We start from the raw sequence: 24412 nt of genomic DNA on the forward strand, positions 1-24412 counted from the left end.
AATATCGTCGGTGAAGTTTGCCATGCATGTCAGATTTTCCTGCGCATTTTTATACCTCTGCCAACAGAGAGAGAAAAAAAATCACATTCTAACAGACAGCTGGTGCTTAGAATACAGTTGAATAACTATTAAAAAACAGATGATATTTAGATGATAGTTCAGTCTAACACATGTGCCAGTGAACCATTAAACGTCTGTGAAACTATGCAGTTATGAAACGTAACTTTAACCTCAGCCAAACCGATTTGCTCAGTTGTAAATAAAACAGCGAAGTAAACGTGACCCGACAGACAGAACCTGAGTGAATGAAGTCCAGCGTTTAACCACTGAGAGCTAAAACTCAGCTGAGGTTTCAAAGCTGTGTGCTGGTGATTGGACATCAGCCGCTGATAAAGCTGGCTCGCCTATAAAGTGCTCTGTAAGGAAACAAGCTCCAGCAGCTCTGCGCTCGGGGAAAATACTATATTTACTTATCTTGTGCAGAAAAATGCGCTGACATTGCGTTATATCGAGCACCGGCTGCCCAGTTAAACTGTGACTATCACCAGGTAACTAGGCGTGTTTCTTGAATTAGCAGCAGGTGTTAAACAGCTGACAGATGACGAGGAGGATGCATGCAGGTAAACTGAGGGTCTGCTGAGCTGATCGCTGGTTTCGTGAGAAAAATGTCAGCTCGTTCTTTATGTTACAGAAGCACAGAGACACAAGACCAGGCGGAAAGAGACGATCGTTCGGTGAAAATGAGAATCTGCGAATGCAACATGTGGAACACGGAGAGTGGAATATGTAAACAAACCGGTTAATGTACCCCCTCGGTGCACTCTGCATGCTAACTGTTAGCAGAGCTAGTGAAATCTCTGAAAACATCTGAGCACTTTTGCAAGCATGTTCTATGTTGACAACCTGACCAGACATACGGCGCGACATTCGCAGCTAAAACACTGTTAAAAGTGTAGCTGGTGACAGAAAAACGGGGTATTTTAAAACTACACCACCACCATTGCTGCTTGTGATTTGATCTGCATTCTGGGATAACTGGCTGCCCCAAGTCTACACAAGCAATCGATTATCTAGGATCGACCTGTTTTGACTTACTTTGCACGGCAACCAATCAAATGTTAGAGAAGCTGCATGGGCAGCGTTAACCCCGCCCCCTGAGTTTGATGGGTGAGGCTGACAGATAAAATTATTTCATGACGAGAGCCAGGCGCCAGGACTGCCAAAATGAAATAAATAAATATATCATTAAATAATTAATTAAATGTGTCAATAATTAATTAAATGTGTCAATAATTAATTAAAATGTGAAATACATAAATAATTAATTAAATGTGTCAATAATTAATTAATTAAATGTGTCAATAATTAATTAAAATGTGAAATACATAAATAATTAATTAAATGTGTCAATAATTAATTAATTACATGTGTCATAACTATTTATTTAATTAATTAATTCCAATTTTAATTAATTATTGACACATTTAATTAATTATTTAATGGTGTATTTAATTAATTCATTATGGCAGTCCTGGCGTTCCATATATATGTAGTGGACAATACCTAATGTTAAACATTTAGGTTCGGCCTTCATTCGTTGTAGAAAAGTCATTCCAGGTTTGGTTCGAAAAATTTGATCAGGGGCGTTTTATGCCCATTTTTGGGGGTGCTTCAACACCCCAAAAAATGAATCGGGGGTGAATCAAAGCACCCCTGAAGATTTCATACTTTTTTTGACAATATTTGCTGTTTGTGTGACACACTAATAAAAATACAAAAATCATACAGTACCTGGTTGAGACGTAATATTTTAACAACAAAAGGTTTGTTGTTAAAATATATTAAAATGGTTTGTTCCAGCTCGCCTCTCCCCTGCTCTGACTCTAGCGCCCTTTCTTCCAGAGCGATAGTGGCTGAGATGCAGCGGAGCGGAGGTGTAAGTGCCTGGCTTAAAACAGGACATGTTAGCTGCATTTAACCTTCAGTTGCTCTTTATATAGTTAGGTAGGAGTCAGACCATGTTTCTTTTTAGCTGAAAAACATTACATCCAGGTAACCTGCAGTGTTGAAAACGTGTTTTCCGACGATATTTGCTACCCTACAATCCGTCTTACTCTGTAGTAAAATCAGCTACATTTGACCGTCCTGTTGCTTCCATTGAGATTTATACAGCCTATTTGAAATCTAAAACTTATTGTAGCGTAGTGTTGTTACCACTGTCCTGTTTGAAATGGAATGAGAGAAGCTGCTTATTTTGTCATATGTACAAGTGATTTGAAAATTTGCCTTTTAGTTGAAAGTACACTAAGAGAGAACTTTTTTATTAGTGATCTTAATAGTATTTTTTGCATATTAATGTAATTTTTTTCATCTAATTGAATACAATCTATTTGTGTATGATTGTCAGTCCAAAGAAGGAGAGAGGAAAGAGAGGAACGTGAGGAGAAAGTACAAGGTCAGGAAGAACCAGGTAAGAAAACAGACAGGGACTAGTGACAGGCAAAACAGAAACTGTTAAACTGCTTGAGAGATGTGACCACCAAAAGTGATTTGCCTCAAGGTGAGGCGACGGAGGTTAAACTAAAATAAAAAATCTGCCATAGAGCCATAGTAATAGCTGCAGTAGTAGTAGCTTTTTTACATAGTATACATTGTACCCTAGGCAAAGTTGCCTCAATTTTTTATAATTTTTTTAATTAATATTTTGTACATTTGTACATCATCAGGACTCTTCTATTTTTGGAGTGTATTTTTTATGTATCTGTATTATATTGTACATACACAATAAAAGTGAATCTCTGTTCAAAAAAATGCAGTCAGTTTTACTGTTTACTCACTATGAGCACCATGCATTATTCTCCCCCAGTAATTAAGGTTAGGATATGTATTTTTTTTTATTCCAATCAATTCTTCTTTTGCAGTAGTAGCCTTTTGCAGCATTTAAATAACCTTTATCAGATTTGATGGTTTTGTTACAAACTTTTCAAAAAAAAAAGTGTTTTGCTTTTCTTTCACAAATGTGGGGATTAAATTGTGTTAAAATGTACAAAACAGTGATGTCGTGTTTTGTGACGAGGACCCAGGCACATAGAGACTTAATGAATTTAAGATTCTTATGATTTAATGAAGAAATTTGCAGACGAGCACAGAGATGGTAAAATTATGATGACTGATAACGGAGACGAAGACAACAGACGACGAGGACGGGAACAGGGGCTTAAATGCACCAAGGAGACAGTCAGAGAGAACTCGGGGCAACTGGAGACATTTAAGGATGCAGGGACTGACAGAGACAGGGAAGAAGTCTCATCGTGACAAGTAGTTTATCTTGCTTGGCTGGACAGCTCTCTGGGTGCTCAGCATCCCCAAAGCTCTGATCCTAGAATCGCCCTTGCATTTGATCCTGATTTTATTTGAAAGTGTCAACTGTTATAAACAAATTAAATTGTATCAACAAAAATTCAATCATGGTTTCACAATAAAAATGAAAGATGACAGTTTAATGATGCTAGGCACGAGGTCATTCTCATTTATTAAAAGGTTAAAAAATTAAAAAACAACTTACTTTGTTTGTTTTGATGCCTGGATACTTGTTGATTTGAAGAAAACAGGTGTGGTAAGGTGCTCTGACATAGTGATTTGACAAAAGAAGAGTTGAATGTATGAATGATCATGCTGTAAAAATGTAAACACACCCAAACCTGATGTCACCTGTTCAGTATATAAAGTGCAGTGCTGCTCCTCAGCTTCAGTATCACAGCCCAGGCAAACTAATCTGCAGAACTGACCTGTTCATCACAATGAAGCTGCTGTTTTCTCTGTTTCATCTCTGGGCACTCTCCACCACAGGTAACTACACTCATTTCACCTGCAGGTAGAAGGGAGTCTAATTTAAAGCTGTAACCTCCTAGGACCTGGCGTCCACATATGTGGACATCACATTTTGGGTTATTTAGACTAAAATACTCAATTTTGCTCTACATGGGCCTGATATCCACTTACGAGGACATTATACTGCTACTGTTCTTTTAAAATTTTAAACGAATATCCTCATATGTGGCTCTTATTTTTCTTAAAAACAAAAATATGGTTAAAAAAAAAATCTGGTAATTCTTTGTTTTTACATTCACCGGGCCCCAATATGCCCAAATATCAAAGAGAAATTAAAAATGCATGTCTTAGGAGGTTAAATCTTTTTTTAAATCTAACATTGTATTTTTTTTCCAAAGTTAGTGAGCTGTATTGACTCTACTGTAACCTGCTGTAACCCAATATGAACTTTCAAAACATCTCATATTTGCTATATATTTAAATTGTGATCATCATTTCTGTATTTCTCTCCTGATTGCAGCTGGAGCCCTTCTGTGTCAAATCTGAACAGATTTGACGTGTTCAACCACAGTAGCAAATACATGTTCCTCATCGGAACCAATGTGTGTTACAGCTACCATTCAAGGTAATGTTTTCTTCATATCATATTTCATATTTTCACTAAATTACATCCAATGTGAAGCTATTTGTGTTCCATCAACATTAACCAGCTGCACTTTGTATGGGCAGAAATCTGTGCCATCAGAAACTGAATTTGAATAAGTTAAATTTGAATTTGAATTGCTCCGATTGAATCTGAATTGTAACTTGAATAAATGCTTTTGAAAACTGAATTTGAATTAGTCTAAATTGAAATTGAATTTTATATTTTGAAAATGAATTGATTTGCTTTGAAACTGCATTTTATCCTTTAAAAATTCAGCTCTCGAATAATTTCAGTTTCACTTCTCACCATTCAGTTTCAGTTCTACAATTCAATTTCAGTTCCAAAATTCAGTTTTTTGGAACTTACATCCGGTTCCGGTTCAAGCGCAGATTAATAGAACTACGTTTTACTAGCGGACCGAAAGTGTTACTGACGGGAATCTAAAGCGTCTTGAGCTGAATTAAGACTTCAGAAGTCATTCGTCATGTCGAATGACCAGCGGATAAACTCTCAGGTTGGTAATAAATGTATTACATGTATAAAAACAAGCGTCGTGTTAACAAATGATAGCCGTAAGGTAACTTTTATGCTTATTGTAGCTGTTAGCTAAAAACGCTAATTTAGCGTAGTTTGCCCTGAATTCAGCTTTGACAAACAAATATGATCGACTGTTTTTAGTAGAATTCCAAAGTTGTCATCTTGTACCCTCTCAGATTACCCCCTCTGTATGCTTGCAGAGACCCCTACAGTAGGGAAACATGCAAAACAGTGTCCAAACCTTTGTATTTTAGCTTTATTTATGTCTTTCACAGCATCCCAACTCTTTAGCTAACTTAATAACTTTAGCTAAAGTGAATAGTTAGTCTAATTCATTAGTGCCGCATTACTGGATCACCTCTGTTTGAAGTGATATAATATGATATACAACTATCACTGTGTTTAACTACCATAATAATTCTTAGGGTACTGAGTGCATGCTTAATTAGATTTTTTTTTTAAAAGCATACTGCTCCATTACTATGTTTGACAGGCTGAAGTTGTCGGGTCACCTCCTAAATCGACCATCTTTTACAGGTGTTTTGTGCCAGAAATGGAGTGTCCACTGAAGATACTGAATCTCTACGCCTTGCCATTGATCCCTCTTGTGCCTTCATCTAGACAAGAGACATTAACTTAACCACTCTCATATGCTCTGTACCTACATCACCTTCCCTGACAGTTGTAGCTTGGCTCATCTGAGGGTGAAATTATAAGAATGTGTTATTTTGCAAAGTGCTCTCTAGGGTTCCTAAATAAAATATGGCATTGAGGTCATTTCTTTTGAATTAATCCCTTCTTCTGAAATATAAGAACCTCTCCTGGTTTTAATGGCACTTTGGATTTCCTTACTTTCTGTTCCACTTCCAAACCCAAATAGATGCTGACAAGCTGACACAGTAACATGGAAGAGGGAAAGAAGTTGGAAAGGACTACTACAAATAAACCTAATGCCTAACAATGAAAAATGTAAAATAAGAACAATGATAATAATAAAGATAAAAGATGAAGTAACAAGTTTTTAGTTTTTAGTTTATTCCAAATGATCATCCAGATGTCTGTGACATGTGATGACAAACACCATAATGGAAGGCCTTAGTCATCACATGCTTAAAGTCATCATATATTTTTGCATATGCTGAACAGGCAGTCAGACATGCTGTAACTGTGGGGTAGAAAACTGCATGAACACTATACGGCAGGGGTCTCAAACTCCAGTCCTCGAGGGCATGGAAAAGTTGCATGACACTTTGACCCTTGAGAACTGGAGTTTGAGACCCCTGTCATATGGAATATGACAGGTGTGGTTGAACTGCATGAAGACTCTGAAGTTTCTCTTCTCTTCTGGCAGGACAGGAATGTGGCCTTGTCCTGTGAGCCACTGTAAGGCTGTACTTAGAGTAGAACTGGACTGTCACCGGCCTCAGGCTCTTCACCCTTTTCAAAGACAAAGCAGTCATTTAGATAAAATATTAGATATTGTTTACCTGTAAATGCACAAAGTAAATTTTGAAATGTAATTATTGTCAAGAGTGAACAAGCACTGATAGTGTAATCTACAGCTGTGGCCAAACGTTTAGAGAATGAGAAGTGTTGTTTGCTTATTTACAAAGTTTGCTGTTTCAGTGATAGTTGTATATCATATTATATCACTTCAAACAGAGGTGATCCAGTAATGCTGCACTAATGAATTAGACTAACTATTCGCTTTAGCTAAAGTTATTAAGTTAGCTAAAGAGTTGGGATGCTGTGTAAGACATAAATAAAGCTAAAATACAAAGGTTTGGACACTGTTTTGCATGTTTCCCTACTGTAGGGGTCTCTGCAAGCATACAGAGGGGGTACTCTGAGAGGGTACAAGATGACAACTTTGGAATTCTACTAAAAACAGTCGATCATATTTGTTTGTCAAAGCTGAATTCAGGGCAAACTACGCTAAATTAGCGTTTTTAGCTAACATGTCACGACCTGCGGGATCGGCAAGGCGCTGATCAGCGTCTCTCCACTCCTAGCCCCCCTTCTCTTCTCTTTTTCCTCTCTCTCTCTCTCTCCCTCTCCCCTGTTTTGCCGGGGCGGAACTCATGGCGGGTTCACGCCCTCGGTCCACGCCTTCCTGGATCATGCACACCTGGGCCTCATCAGACCAGCTGGTATATTAGAAGGAGGAGATCAGCTGTTCAACGCTGGATTGTTGTGAAGACTCTAGTCAGTACACGTCGAGCCCTAGTTTCCCACACTTCCGTCTCAGAAAGTTAACGTGTGTCTCTCTGTTCTAGATTCCCCGGACCCGTCCCCGTGTTTCCCCGTGTGGAGTGTGTAAGGGGTGACTGGTCACTAGCGGAGAGAGGTTGCGTGAGCGCGTGTGTGATTCCCTTGTTTTCCCTGGAGCCCTGGAACCCTGCCTCTCACATCTTGTATATAGCACTGTCCTCGCACTGTCTGTAAATACACTTGGTGAAGATCTTGTAAATAAACCGTCTCTGTTAAAACACAACTCCGGAGTCCTGCGAGTGGATCCTCAGAGCAACTCGTGACATAACAGCTACAATAAGCATAAAAGTTACCTTACGGCTATCATTTGTTAACACGACGCTTGTTTTTATACATGTAATACATTTATTACCAACCTGAGAGTTTATCCGCTGGTCATTCGACATGACAAATGACTTCTGAAGTCTTAATTCAGCTCAAGACGCTGTAGATTCCCGTCAGTAACACTTTCGGTCCGCTAGTAAAACGTAGTTCTATTAATCTGCGCTTGAACCGGAACCGGATGTAAGTTCCAAAAAACTGAATTTTGGACCTGAAATTGAATTGTAGACCTGAAACTGAATGGTGAGAAGTGAAACTGAAATTATTCGAGAGCTGAATTTTTAAAGGATAAAATGCAGTTTCAAAGCAAATCAATTCATTTTCAAAATATAAAATTCAATTTCAATTTAGTGATGATCATTTTCAAACCATAAATTCAATTTCAAATTAGACTAATTCAAATTCAGTTTTCAAAAGCATTTATTCAAGTTACAATTCAGATTCAATTGGAGCAATTCAAATTCAAATTTAACTTATTCAAATTCAGTTTCTGATGGCACAGATTTCTGCCCATAACTTTGCCTTTGTAGCTACTTTATCTGGAACTACGACAACACAAATCTACAAGGCATGTGCATCTTCCTCCCTGTGTCCAGCCGTAACTTCTCAGACATTTTCAGTCGACCTGGGTTTTCAAAGTGCTCTTGCTTCTGCTCAATGCTGCAACACAGATAACTGCAACTCAGCAACTCTGCCAAGTAAGTTAAATACTATGTTGCTCATTGAAGACAAAAGAATAATATAAAGAGATAAAGACAATAATCTGATGTTCTAAGGGTCTCTGTTCTGAAATGAAATCATCTTCTTTTCTGTTTCAGATCCTGCTTCTCAGTCAAATAATGGTGGGGTATGCAACTTTTGTGACCCTTCCACTGGTCAGTGCTCCTCCACATTACAGTGTCAGGGAGTGGAGAACCAATGCTTCCAATCAATCAGTGAGTCTTTATGTTGTATCAGTTGTGTCATCGGTTTTCTATCAAAGATGATTTCAAATTCTTTTGTAATACATCTGACATATAAAAAGAGCGGAAACTTTTACCCTAATTTATACTAAATGTTATCCTTGGGTGTGAAAGTTACTGTAATAAGATTTTAAATTTCAAGCCTGGAAGTCAGACAAACACATAAATGTTTTAAAAAGCTGTTAAGTTGTTTTTTGCATGAAATATATTAAGCTTCCTGGAAAGTAGCCAATTTAAAACATTTCCTGAAATTCTTCTTTTTCATCTGCAGTCAAAAGCAGCACCAGCACGTATCCAGGTTACGGTTGCGCATCTGCAAACCTGTGTGCAGCTGCTTCAAGCCTGGGTTCTCTACCTTTCATGCAGAGCATTGGTACAGTATCAGGTGTTGCCTGTTCTGCAGCACCAACTACAACTGCCGCCCCAACTACAACCATCCCCCCAACTACAACTACAACCACCACCCCAACTACAACCACCATCACAACTACAACTACAACCACTGCCACAACTACAACCACCACCCCAACTACAACTACAACCACCGCCACAACTACAACTACAACCACTGCCACAACTACAACCACCGCAGCAACTACAACCACAACCACCGCCGGAACTGCAACCACCACCCCAACAACATCTACAACCACTGCCACAACTACAACCACCACTACAACAATCCCCCCAACTACAACCAGTAAAACTACACCCACAACCACTCCCCCAACTACAACCACCGCCGCCATTACAGCTACAAATGCTACAACTGCTACATCAACCACAACCATGCCCACAACTACAACCACCGCTGCAACTACAACCACAACCACCGCTGCATCTACAACCACCACCCCAACAACAACCACAACCACTGTCCCAGCTACAACCACCGCCACAACTACAACCACTGCCGCGACCACAACCACCACCACTGCCCCAACTACAACCACCACCACTGCCCCAACAACAACCACCACCACTGCCCCAACAACAACCACCGCCGCAACTACAACCACCATCCCAACTACAACCACAACCACCGCCGCAACTTCAACCACCACCCTAACAACAACTACAACCACCCCCGCAACTACTACCACCCCCGCAACTACAACCACCACCACAACTACAACCACCGCCACAACTACAACCACCGTCCCAACTACAACTACAACCACTACCCCAACTACGATTACAACCACTACCCCAACTACAACCTCCGCCGCCATTACAGCTATAACTGCTACATCAACTGCAACCACTGCCTCTACCACCAAAAGTGATGCTTGTTCTATCAGACTGGGAATGATCCATCTGCTGCTTGGACTCCTTCTCTTTACTTTTCATTAAAGTCCCGAATAAAACAAAAATAAACAAAAGAACATATGATGCTTCAACAAGACTCAATAGCTTTTTGGAGATTTACATTGTGTTAACAAATCACTGTTAAACGGAAGTCCATAAAAAAAAGGCAATAGAGTCTTGTTGAAGCTGACTTGGGACAAGTATGTAAGACTTCTTTGTTTGTTGACATGATGGACAATTATGTCAATTTTGTCCAGAACATTGAACATTATTTTTTTTATAGATATAATATATACATTTACATGTATCCAAATGCATGGGATTTATTTAATACTGAGTAGGTGATAAAAATGAATCCTTGTAATAATAACAAAGCATGCTTTGGAAATAAAATAAAGCACAATTTCTTTTAGTTATATGTTCATTTATTTCCGTTTGTGCTTTTCTTTCTGCATTTCTCTCTCTCTAATTTTTTTAAGACCAACTGAGGTTAATTTCAAGATGGCGCCTGTGTGTTCGGCACGCCGTCTATCGCTCTCCTTTATTTGTTTTGTTTTATTGTTTTTAGTTAACTTTGTGTTACATGTGTGTTGTACTTTTTCCTATGATCGCCAGACATTATTGGAAATAGGTTTATCCATCCGGATGTCTGACCGGCCTGAATATGACAGCCAAGGATTTTTTCCTCCCTAACTGGAACCAATACCACCGTACTGGCGTTCCCTACCACCGTCACCGGATCTGCGGAAGCGACGCAGGAGACGGGGTAACCGTGGAGGTCGTCTTGTGAAGCTGAAAACCTGGATTTCTCATTTTCCCCATGAGCTCCGCTGCATCCGCCGCTGTTGTTGGGTCTTTCGAAAATGGTCCAGCAAAACTCTCTCCTCTACGGCATATGCGCTGGCGCGGAGTTGACAAGAAAAATCTTCGACCGGTGGATCTGGTTGCTAATACCTCGGAAGTTTTGGACCCAGTCCCTCTCAGGCTGGGTCTAATAAATACCAGGTCGGTGGCCAACAAGACCTTCATATTGAAGGATTTTTTTTCCATCTCGTGTTCTGGATTTACTCTTCCTGACTGAAACCTGGATTTCTCCCAGTGAGTTAAGCGCTTTCATTGAACTAGTACCCGCTGACTGTACCTTTTTTAATGTTCCGAGAGCTTCTGGTCGCGGAGGAGGGCTTGCTGTTGTTTTTAAGGCTCACTTGGACTTGAAGCAGCTTTTCCCTTCGTCTCGCTACACCAGTTTTGAACTCTGTTTATGTAAACTGGGCCACTTGCCTTCGTTGTTATGTGCGATTGTTTATCGCCCGCTGAAATATAACAAGGTGTTCTTATCAGAAGGGGGGAAGCCCCTGGCCAAGGACTTTCTGGACTTAGTGAACTCTTTTAATTTTGTCCAATTTGTTAGTGGTGCCACTCAAGAACGTGGTCACACACTGGACTTAGTTTTATCTCATGGTTTATCTGTTTGCAATGTACGGGTTGAAGATGAAGTATTTTCTGATCATATGCCTATCTTATTTGATATTGCTCTTTCTAACGCTTTTGCAAATCAGGCTGCACCTGCTCGATGTTATCGTGCCTTTGGCTCGGATTCTGATGAACGGTTTTCTATACTGTTTGACAAATTTATGTCTTATGCCCCTGAGTTGCCCACTGCAGATGACCTACTTTTGTATTTTGACTTTGCTTGTAAATCTGTGCTTGATGTTGTTGCCCCTTTGAGACTAAGAAAATGTAAATCTAAGACTAGTCCTTGGTTAACAGAGCGTACCCGAGCTATTAGAAGACAATGTAGGAAATGTGAAAGACAGTGGAAAAAAGACAGATTGCATGTCTCCCTGTGTTACGTCCCCTGGCTAGTCTAGGGGGTTGAAGGGACGAACATAAATGTGGATAGAGAAGGAGGAGCCAAGATGGTAATTTTAAAAGGTTTATTTAACACTGGTGATGGGGTTCAGACCGAGGTGTAACGTCAGGGAGAGCCAAGGCCAACATAACAAACAAAACATCCCTGACGTAGAAATAAAAGAAACTTACCTAACTCCAAGGAAACAAAATATACAACCTATAACCATAACCTACCTAACAACACATAAACAGGAGAAAACAGGGTGTCAAAACAAAAGGCAGCTCTCCCCTACAAGCAGTCTGAACATGAAACAACAATGCTCACACAAAATACAAAGGCATGCAAGCCTGCACAAGTATGGCAACCAAAATGGCCAGAGGGCACAGAAGCACAGCTCCACAGGCCTTAAGTAGTGCTCTGCTGATTACCAATTAGCCGGACTCTGCGCAACATCCAATCAGGACAGAGGAGGTGGAGCCTGGACAAAACAAAGGGTTAATAGGGAGAAGAGACATCCTCCTGGGGGATGTAACACCCTGGAAGCCCTAAAGATTAGTTGGAAAACTTATCAGAGGGCAGTTAAGGCCGATAAACACTCCTACTTTTCCCAACTTATTTCGGCCAACTCTCACAACCCTTGTGTTTTATACAATACGATTAATTCTGTACTTAACTTGGAGGGTTACAACCTTTTGCCGTCCTCTGAGGCTAGCCTGAGGCCTCTGATTCCACCTATTGTCGATCCGGCCATGCATGCTCCTTGCTCAAGCCTATTCCCTGCTTTTGCACTGATTTCTCTGCGTGACTTAGAGGAGTTGGTGCTACATGCTAAGCCCTGTGGCTCCCCGAATGATGTTGTTACTCCCCGTTTTCTCCAAAAAGTATTTCCCATCATTGGACCTTATATCCTGAAAATTATCAATACTAGTCTGTTAACCAACCGGTCAAGTTCCTAGTGCGTTTAAACATGCAGTCATACACCCCTTACTTAAGAAACCTGGCCTTGATAGTTCTACTATGTCAAATTTTAGACCTATCTCCAAACTTCCCTTTTTAAGCAAGATCTTGGAGAGGATTGTACATACCCAACTGTTGGATTATTTGAGCGACTCGCAATTGTCTGAAATCTGGTTTTAAGCCCTTTCACAGTACGGAGACAGCTCTTGTTAAAGTTATGAATGACAACCTTGTTGCTACTGATCGTGGTAAATATGCTGTGCTTGTGTTATTGAATATGACAGCTGCATTTGACACAGTGGACCACGACCTGCTGATCTCCCGCTTACATCACTGTGTGGGAATTTCTGATCTGGCATTGTCATGGATAAAATCATATCTTTCCAAAAGGAGTTTTTGTGTCAAGCTGGAGCTGGCCGCTTCCTCTGTGGCCCCTCTGCTTTGGGGTGTGCCCCAGGGATCTAGCCTTGGGCCATTATTTTTCTCGCTGTATTTACTCCCCCTTGGTGCGATTTTTCGTAAACACGGAGTGTCATTTCATTTGTATGCCGATGACTGTCAGCTTTACTTACCTTTTAGTCATTTGGATACCTCCCCAGGTCAATCACTGCTTGACTGTCTTAGCGATATTAAATTATGGATGGCAAATCATTTTTTGAATTTTAATGGTCGCAAAACTGAAGCAAATTTTATATGGCCCGCATCGTTCTACTGATTCTCCAGATGTTGATTTTGGTGATTTGACCTCTCATCTGAAAAGTTCAATCACTAATCTTGGTGTTAAACTTGATTCTGCGCTTACTTTTGAAGGTCATGTAAATGGGGTGGTGAAATCAGCTTTTTATCACCTCAGACGCCTGTCGAAGGTTAAGCTTTTCCTTTCCAAACCCAATTTGGAAACTCTTATTCATGCTTTTATCACCTCACGTCTGGACTATTGTAATTCCCTTTTAATAGGGGTCGGGTCGGGCACCTTGTCACGCCTGCAGTTAGTGCAAAATGCGGCGGCGCGATTTTTAACTGGTAGTAGGAAATTCGATCACATCACTCCGGTTCTGGCTTCCTTGCATTGGCTTCCCATTGAATTTAGGATTCGTTTTAGAATAGAATAGAATAGAATAGAATAGAATAGAATAGAATAGAATAGCCTTTATTGTCATTGTACAGAGTACAACGAAATTGGAGTGCCACTCCCTTGGTGCAAGTTTCAATAATAAATATAAATGTAAAATATAAAAAGTACAAAAAAAAACAAAACAATCGTAAGTACTCAAACAATAGTATGTACAATATATACAGGATAGCAGCATTAATATGATGACAGTATGAATAGCAGCATAATATAATGACAGTGACGGTATGGAATAGGTTCAATTGTTTTTGTGCTTATTTACTACGGTGATAGCTCTGGGAAAGAAGCTATCCCTGAATCTGTTTGTCCTGGTTTTATGTGACCTGTACCGTCGGCCTGACGGTAATAGTTCAAACAGTTGGTTGCTGGGGTGAGAGTGGTCCTTGATGATATTGCCAGCTCTGCTGAGGTACCGAGAGTTTGCAGTGACCTCCAGGCTGGGCAGAGAGCAGCCAGTGATCTTCTGGGCTGTGTTGATGACCCTCTGCAGTACTTTCCTGTCTGCAGCTGAGCACCCTGCATACCATGTTGTTATGCCGTACGTTAGGATGCTCTCTATGGTGGCTCTGTAAAATGTCACCAGCAGCCTCTCCTCCAGGTTGTTCCTCCTGAGCACTCTCAGAAAGTGGAGACGCTGCTGGGCCTTTTTAACCACCGCTGTAGTATTTGCAGTCCAGGAGAGGTCATCAGATATCTGCACGCCCAGAAACCTCATGGAGTGTACCCTCTCCACACAGCTCCCGTGAATGTAAAGTGGGGCCGGGTCTGCTCTGCCCTTCCTGAAGTCCAAGATAAGTTCTTTAGTTTTCGTGGTGTTCAGTTGGAGGTTGTTAACTGAACACCACTCAGTCAGTCTGTTGACCTCATCTCTGTAGTCCGACTCATCCCCCCTTGAGATGAGTCCAACCACTGTGGTGTCATCTGCAAACTTTATGATGGTGTTTGAGAGATGGGTAGGGGAGCAGTCGGATGTGTAGAGCGTAAACAGGAGGGGACTCAAAACACATCCTTGTGGAGACCCGGTGCTGAGTGTGATGGTGCTGGACCGGTGGGGGCCGAGTCTGACAGACTGTGGTCTATTTGTCAGGAAGTCCTTGATCCAGAGGCAGATGGGGGTGGAGAGTCCCAGGTGAGACAGTTTCTGGACCAGGATCTCCGGGATGATATGATTGAATGCTGAGCTGAAGTCCAGAAAGAGCATTCTCACATAGCTTCCTCGGTGCTCCAGGTGACTCAGCGCAGTGTGGAGCGCTATGGTGATAGCGTCCTCGGTGGAACGATTTGTCCTGTAGGCAAATTGGTGGGGGTCCAGAGTGGGAGGCAGACCGGCCCTGATGTGCTGACAGACCAGTCTCTCAAAGCACTTCATCACTACAGGCGTAAGTGCAACAGGCCTGTAGTCATTTGGGCTGGCCACAGCTGTCTTCTTGGCGATGGGGATGATGGTGGAGGTTTTGAGGCAGGGCGGGACGGTGTTTGATGACAAGGAAAGGTTGAAGATTTTAGTGAAGTCCTTTTTAAAGTCCTTTTATTGGTTTTTAAATCTTTAAATGGTCTGGCTCCTGTCTATTTATCTGATTTGCTGAAGCCACATGTTCCTCCTCACTCGCTCCGTTCAGCTGAGCAGTTGCTGCTGTCGGTCCCTAAGTCGCGGCTGAAATGCTGAGGAGACCGTGCCTTTTCAATTGCGGCTCCGATGCTCTGGAATAACCTTCCCCTCCAAATTAGACAGTGCAGGTCTTTAAGTCCAGATTGAAAACCTATTTTTATTCCCTGGCTTTTAACTCTGTAGGAAACTGACACCTTCTTATTTATTTTATTGTATGTAATGGTTTTATGGTATTTTTAATTTGGTTGTTGTTTTGATCTGTGTTGTTCAGCACTTTGGTCTGCCTGGTGTGTTCGTAAAGTGCTATACAAATAAACGATGATGATGATGATGATGATAATCTGATCTATGTTACCTAGTGATCAGGGGTGGCTCTTATTTCTTGTTTTCTTTAGCAACCAATGCATATGATTGTGCCAGAGCACACTCTGGAAATGGAATGAAGGTGACTGTTATTTACCCTCAGCTGCAGCTATGAGTCTCCATTTCAACTTGTGTTAAAAGTTTGGACTTAAAACTGTATGCCACTTTTTACATTTTAATGATGTCATGAGGCCATGGCACAGTCTGCTCTGGCAGATGGTGTGGAGAGTAGTATAACAAATGCAGACAAATGAAATGTGGACACAACAGAAATCTTAACGAGAAGAACTGTTTATTGTGGGTGAGGCAAAAGAATCTGACACTAAACTGAACCTAAACTGGGAAAACTAGATAATAAACGTGACAACTTTAAACATGAAAACCAGTGTGGAAACCTGGAGACATGGTGTGAAAATAACCAATGACCAGAAACACATGGGGAACACAGCTGATACAAATGAACTTGACGCCACAGGGGAAGCAAAACTAAAAACATTGAACATGGAACACAAGTCTGTCAAAATAAAAAAGGAAACATAAAGATGCCAACCTAAGACATGCAGAGGGGCGAGAGAGAAACGCATACACATGGGAAGGTGAACGTAAACACAGAAGACACTACAGCAGGGGTCAGCAACCCGTGCCAGCTGGGTTAACTGATGGCACAACCATAGCTGAACTGGCCATTGGGCATACCGGGCACTTGCCCGGTGGGCCGATGATAATTTTTCATGTTTATGGGCTGATGATTTTTTTTTTTTCAGATATAAACCAAGTTTATGTGTAGTTTATTTTTGTTGTGCTGCCTTTTTATAGTCAGTTACTAACTCGTACTGGGTACTAGCTAGCATGACGGAGTTTCTATACAGCTGAGTGGGTGCTATGATGTTACTGATAGTGAACTTTATTTTATTCATAAGGTTAGTTATTAGAGTTGCCAACCGTCCCTTAAAAAATGGAATCGTCCCGTATTCAGCGAAAATATTACATATTGAGCTGAAAAGGAATAGTTTGTCCCGTGCTCGAGCTAGAATCGAAAAAGACACAAGCTGGAGTTATTCAGCTTGATGAGCTGTTGTTAGAATTTATTTAATATTAATTTCTAGTATCAGCGGATGTTTGCTGGAGCCACAGCCATAAAAGCTGCTGGTCATGATATTGGTTTCGTTATCTGGTGAAAGGGAAACATGAAGATGAAACCAGATGTCCTCACTGAATCATCAGAGATGAACAGGTGATGGAGAAACAGGTTTAGCTTTTAGGTGACATGAATGAGTTGAAGGGAAGTTATGAACTGTTTCTGAGAAATAACACCAGGATCCTTTTGTAAGTAGCTGACAGCTGGTAACAGAAAACAGAACAGGAAACAGAAACTGTTTTTCACATTTCTTGAATGTAAATGCCTTGAACCACTGTTTGTTATGTTAGAGCATGTCTTTGAAAAATGTGGATGGGGTTGGTCTCCATTGGCATTTCTGTTTGGTGCTGGCTATACAAAAAAAGGAGGCTTCAAAGTGGAATCTGCTAAATTTTGTGGTGGGTCAAGCAAAATTTTCTATATATAAAAGCAGAGTTTCGGTTTTACTCATTGATGAATAATTTAACAGATATATCTTCTCAGTAATGTTTTAAGAATGTGGTATGTTCTGTTATAGATGGCCATTTGCCCTATATTCATGTGACAGTTTTGTTTTCTTCCCTTTGTGACAAAACTTGTGATCTTTCTTTCTTCCTTCCCTTTGTGACAAAACATGTGATCTTTCTTTCTTTCTTCCCTTTGTGACAAAGCTTGTGATCGTTCTTTCTTCCTTTCTTCCCTTTGTGACAAAACTTGTGATCTTTCTAACCCTAACCCAACACCGAACAAAACAAGATCCAGCGAGCCGAGGGAATTGTCCAAAACAAAAACACACATGCTGGAGTACAAGAACAAAACACAGTTCAGGAGGCCGGCCCGGAGGCTGACAACTCAGAAGACCAGGACAATTCATCTTCTGAGGCCGGCCACGTTGGCGACACAGATCCAAAAGCCGACTGCGCGGAAGGCAGTGGTGGCGAAGTGGAAACAGTTCAGGGGGCTGACCGTGCACACGGCAGCGGCGGCGACGGGGAAACCGTTCAGGCGACCGACCGTGCGGACGGCAACGGCGGCGTCTGGGAGGTCGTCCATGTCGACGATGACGCCCAACTAGCGGCCCGGCAGACGACCGCTGATGTCGAGGCGGCACTCCGGGACGCGATGGTGGTGTGGCCCCCGCAGTACCAGACGAGGCAGAAGCAGAGGCTGGACCAGGCGAGGCAGAAGCAGAGCCGGACCAGGTGAGGCTGATGATGCTGGAGCCGGGCTAGGCGAAGCTGATGATGCTGGAGCCGGGCCAGGCGAAGATGATGAAGCTGCAGCAGGCGGCTGGACGGGCTCCTCGGGCCCTCCAGCTGACGAAGCAGGAAGCTGGCTAGGTTCCCCTGAACCTCCAGCTGACGAGGCAGGAAGCTGGACGGGCTCCTCGGGCCCTCCAGCTGGCGAGGCAGGAAGCTGGCTAGGTTCCCCTGAACCTCCAGCTGACGAGGCAGGAAGCTGGACTGGCTCCTCGGGCCCTCCAGCTGACGAGGCAGGAAGCTGGCTAGGTTCCCCTGAACCTCCAGCTGACGAGGCAGGAAGCTGGACAGGCTCCTCGGGCCCTCCAGCTGACGAGGCAGGAAGCTGGCTAGGTTCCCCTGAACCTCCAGCTGACGTGGCAGGAAGCTGGACTGGCTCCTCGGGCCCTCCAGCTGACGAGGCAGGAAGCTGGCTAGGTTCCCCTGAACCAGCTGACGAGGCAGGAAGCTGGACGGGCTCCTCGGGCCCTCCAGCTGACGAGGCAGGAAGCTGGCTAGGTTCCCCTGAACCTCCAGCTGACGAGGCAGGAAGCTGGACGGGCTCCTCGGGCCCTCCAGCTGACGAGGCAGGAAGCTGGCCGGGCTCCTCGGGCCCTCCAGCTGGCGAAGCAGGAGGCTGGACGGGCTCCTCGAGTCCTCCAGCGAAAACAGTCTCTGGACCAGTGGGCACCGGGGCCCCTGGAACACACAGGACAAAACCAGCAAGCGCACGGGCCTCTGGCAGGAACAGGTCAGAACCAGCAGGCGCACGGGCCTCTGGCAGGAACAGGTCAGAACCAGCAGGCACACGGGCCTCTGGCAGGAACAGGTCAGAACCAGCAGGCGCACGGGCCTCTGGCAAACACAAAGCAGACTGCAGCTGCACAGAGCATTGACTCAGCTCAGGCAGCGATAGCCGGGTGCAGTCCTCAGCTGGCTTCTTAACCTCCAGGGGTCCAGAGTGGGCTGGGGGCTGAAACCCAGCCTCTGGAAGGGAGAGGTAAGTGACGGAAGGGAACGGTAAGTGACGGAAGTGATGTTGTAGGTGACGTCAGACGCCGGAGATTTTGGCGGAGAAAAAGCAAATGGTAGCATAGAGTTTAACAAAGGTTTTCCAAGCTTCAGTATTACCAAATATACTAATCAATTGTCATATAACTAACAACATCTGTTTTATCATCTCTAACACCCTGGAGGGCAACGGGGAGAGTTTAGACGCTCTCCAAGATTACATCGACCGCTGTTTTCAAGATTTAGTAATGCATAAGGCCCAGAGTGCATCTTCCCCGGCCAAAATCGAGACGCCGTCATCGAAGAGAAGTCGCCAGGCAGACTCCCCCGGTACAACATCGCCTGCCGGCAAAGACATCGCAGAAATCCTGGAGTCAATCGACAAGCGATTGTCCAGTTTCGATGCGAGGCTGTCCCTGGTGGAGATTTTACACCGGGAATTTAAATCTCTGAGAGAATCCCTGGAATTCAGCCAGCAGCAGGTGGAAACGCTTGCCGCTGAAAATGCCACGCTACGGGAGTCGGTTAAATCTCTCACCGATAACGTGACCCAGCTAAACATTGAAAATAAAAAAATAAAAGAGTCCGTTATCGATCTACAAGCCCGTAGCATGAGAGATAATCTTGTGTTTTCTGGTATTCCAGAAACTGCCGGAGAGGACGCAGAGGCAACGGTGAAAAACTTCATTAAAATCCACCTGAAGCTGCCGGAGGACACCGTAAAGAACATCGACTTCGATAGAGTACATCGCTTGGGGGGCGCGCGGTCGCGGACCGGGAGACCACGGCCTATTGTGGCCAAATTCAGTCAATTCAAACAGAAGGAACAGGTGAAGAGTCGCGGCAGAGAGCTGAAAGGAACGGACTTCAGCGTGAACGACCAGTTCCCCAAAGAGATCCTGGAACGACGCAAGGTCCTGTTCCCAGTTCGACGTAGCTTCATCCAAAAAGGCTCCCGTGCTGTCATCGCCGTGGACCGGCTCTACGTGGACGGACAGCTTTACCGCGACCTCGGCACCACACCGTGGTTATATTAACTGCACTCCAGATAAGAACCCACTACACTCTTTTCTTATTCATTCACACTCTCTCCTTTAACATGAGTTTAAGCTAGTAATATCAATATGATGTCATAGCAGATATAACACCGTCACCCTCCGTTATTGCTTTAATTGGAATGTTTCCGTTTCGTTTCTTTTTTTTTGTTGTTGCTCACAGTTCATGTGGTTTCTTTCTTTCTCTTGTCTTTCACTGCTGTGGTCACCTACTTCCCCACTCACCTACAAACAACACCCTCTATTTCTCCATATTTTCACAACACGATCACGCAAACACATCAGCTCAACGGCAGCACATTCACAACAGCCTCACAGCACGCACAGACTTGCAGGACACATAAGCAAGCCACGCTTGTTCATATTAGTGAATATTCACACACATAGTCAGACTTATGGAGTCTCTCACCACACTTCTTTTCTCTTTCTATTTACAAACAAGGGATGTTTCCATATTCTCTCCACCTGTCTAAACGAAACACCCAGCATACATCATTAGACATACACGCACAATTAAGGGCATGCTGAGGTTTGTCACATGGAATGTAAATGGAGCTGGCACCAGAGGAAAGAGGTTAAAAATATTTAACCAGCTTAAAAAACTACAGGCAGATGTTGTTTTATTACAAGAAACTCACAAACCTGTCACAGGTTTAAATGAACTTAAAACACCTGAGTTTCCTAACGTGTTTGCAGCCGGTTATAATTCTAGACAACGGGGAGTAGCAATTTTAATACATAAAAATGTTAATTTTACAGTACTCGATACAGTTATAGATCCAGAAGGTAGATTTCTAATTATTAAACTATCAATATTGAACAAAAAACTATGTATTGTTAGTATATATGGTCCAAATGTTGATGAACCCTCATTCTTCCACGGTTTTTTTAGTGCACTCTCTGAACACCTTGATTGCACACTCATTCTTGGCGGTGACCTCAACCTTGGACTAAATGAAGAAATGGATAGGCTCAACACAACAGGAACTCAGCGTAATTGGCAGTCCACAAATATAATCAAACAGTATATGAACGACTTTGGTCTTTGCGATGCATGGCGCTCTCTTCACCCCACCAGTAAGGAATATACTTTTTTCTCGCATGTTCATCACTCTTACTCTCGTCTGGATTATTTTTTGGTCAGCAGCTCACTGCTGTGTGACATTTCAGACACTGAGATTCATCCTATAGCTGTCAGCGATCATGCTCCTGTATCTTTAACACTAATGCACAAGAATAATACTACGCCAAGTAAAAACTGGAGATTTAATATATCACTACTTAAAGATGAAGACTTTATTAAATACTTTAAAAAGTAATGGACTTCATATTTAGACTTTAATGACACTCCCGGAATATCTGCTTCTGTTCTATGGGAAGCAGGGAAAGCTGTGATGAGAGGTAAAATAATTTCTTTCTCATCACACAAAAAGAAAGAAGAAAACAAAAATATTCAGGAATTAGAAAAAAACATCAAATCACTAGAAGAAGCCTACGCGTCCCACCAAGATCAGGAAACATTGAACAAAATATGCACAACAAAACTAGAATTAAATGAAACTATTAATAAAAAAACACAATTCCTTATACAAAGACTTCGCTTGCAGAATTTTGAACACAGTAACAAATCAGGTCGATTTCTAGCTAACCAGCTAAAAATAAATAAAGAAAAAATAACTATATGTGCTGCTAAAGATTTATCGGGGAACACAATATATGATCCTGGAAGAATAAACAAAATTTTTAGGGATTTCTATGAAACTTTATACTCACCACAAATAAACCCATCTAAAAATGAAATTGATCTGTTTCTTGACAACGTAACTCTTCCAAAATTACTAGACAGTCAAGCAATGGAACTGGATTCGCCACTGACGCCAAGTGAACTCCAGGAAGCCCTGATAAGTATGCCCAATAATAAGGCTCCAGGTCCAGACGGCTTCCCTGCAGAATTCTACAAAGAATTCTGGACAATTTTGGCACCAGTATTCCACAGCATGTTGCAGGAAATCGAGGAAAAGGGCAGACTACCACCAAATATGAATTCTGCCAACATTAGTCTCCTGCTAAAACCAGGCAAAGACCCTTTATTTCCCTCAAGCTATCGTCCAATTTCTCTTTTAAATGTAGACCTTAAAATAATCTGCAAAGCTCTCTCAAAGAGATTAGAGAAAATGACCCCCCTCTTAATTCATCCTGACCAAACTGGTTTCATAAAAGGTCGGCACTCCTCAACAAACACTCGTAGATTACTTAATTTAATAGACTACTCATACGATAAAAACATCGAAACCATAATATTATCTCTAGATGCAGAAAAAGCATTTGACAGAGTTAATTGGAAATTTTTATTCGCAACTTTACACAAATTTGGTTTTGGAAACTCTTTCATAAACTGGATAAGAATATTATACAATTCCCCAACGGCTCGTATCAGAACAAATGACCAGACATCCTCCAGCTTCTGTCTTCTGAGGGGCACCAGACAGGGATGCCCACTCTCCCCTTCACTTTTTGCAATTTTTATCGAACCTCTAGCAGCAGCATTTAGACAGGCTACAACAATTAAGGGCATAAAATGTAAGAACATAGAACATAAAATCAGTCTCTATGCGGATGATGTGTTGCTTTTTCTGCAAAACACACAAACCAACCTCTCTGAGGTAATTACTTTAATAAACTGGTTTTCAAGAGTTTCAGATTATTCAATTAACTGGCCAAAATCTACAGTTCTCCCCATTAACTGCTCCTTCCATAATTCTTCCTCTGCCCCACTGCAATCCGGAAATATTAAATATTTAGGTATTAATGTCTCTCCTAAGCTTTCAGACTTAACTAAACTAAACCACATCCCACTTCTAAAGAAAGTAGAAGGCGATCTGACTAGATGGAAATCTTTACCCATATCACTCATGGGAAGGGTCGCCACTATAAAAATGATGATCTTGCCAAAAATAAATTACTTATTTTTGATGATCCCTAACAAACCATCACAAGATTGGTTCAGATCTCTGGATTCATATATTTCCAAATTCCTTTGGAAAGATAAACCCCCGCGTATTAGCTTAAAAACGCTACAAAGAACCAAGGATAGAGGAGGATTAGATCTGCCTAATTTTCACCAATACTTCTTAGCCAACAGGCTTCAGTTCATCTCAGAATGGTTAAAACATACCTTCTTAGTTGAGCCCTGGCTAGATGTTGAACAGGCACTATGCAAGGATCTAGAGATTTCAGACCTACCATTTATTAGCTCAAACATCAAAAGACATGAATGCTTTAAAAGTATCAACATCAGCTTTTCTCTAACAGCATGGTGGGAGTTTCTAAAAATAACGGAGTCTTCATTAATCCCATGCAAACGTACACCTATCTGGAATAACCCTGACATATTACAAAACAATAATATGATTAATTTCCCAGAATGGAGTTGTAAAGGAATTAAATACTTAGAACATATATTAGAGGGAACAGAATTTATTCCATTTGACAGACTAGTTGAACAATATGGGATCAACAAGACAAGGTTTTTAGAATATCAACAAATTAAATCCATAGTAAAAAAGAAATTTAACCTCAGTCAAGTTGAATTACAAACACCACTAAGTGCGGCACATTTTCTTACTCTTAAATCCCCCAAATTATTATCTAAAATATACAGAACACTTTCTAAATTAGATGAATCAATATCCCTTCCTACTGCAAAGTGGGAAGCAGATTTATCAGTCAACCTAGACCAAAACTTCTGGTCTCAGATTTGCTTAAAAACTTTTAAATTAATTAAAAATCCCAGTCTGCAATTAATACAATACAAAATACTTCATAGAGTGCACTATACAGGTCATCGGATGTTCAAGATGGGCTTTACATCTTCCAACAACTGCTCACACTGTCAAGGCAATACACCAGACAATTACATCCACGCTCTTTGGTTCTGTCCACCAGTGCAAAAGTTTTGGCGCGAGATATGTGAAGACTTATCAAAGTGTCTGAAATGTAACATTCCAACTTCCCCCTTAGTGTGTCTACTGGGCAGCTTAGATAATGTCACTTCAGAAAAGAATATAGCCCATATGATCTTCACTGCCCTATGCATAGCCAAGAAAACAGTCCTCATGAACTGGAAAAATAAAAATAATCTTAATTCTAACCAATATAGAAATGATCTATTAGATTACATTAGTCTTGACACAGCCTCT

General features: G+C 41.8%; 1 pseudogene; it reads left to right on the forward strand.

The window, feature by feature from the left end:
- The first annotated feature begins 8524 nt into the window (after window positions 1-8524).
- Window positions 8525-9854, forward strand: LOC146649464 (uncharacterized; annotated as a pseudogene).
- Window positions 9855-24412: the final 14558 nt, after the last annotated feature.

This window comes from Rhamphochromis longiceps, linkage group LG17, assembly GCF_057381845.1.
Source record: "Rhamphochromis longiceps isolate RC_006_pf linkage group LG17, R_longiceps_female_GT1.1, whole genome shotgun sequence".
In the NCBI taxonomy this organism is placed as follows: Eukaryota; Metazoa; Chordata; class Actinopteri; order Cichliformes; family Cichlidae; genus Rhamphochromis; species Rhamphochromis longiceps.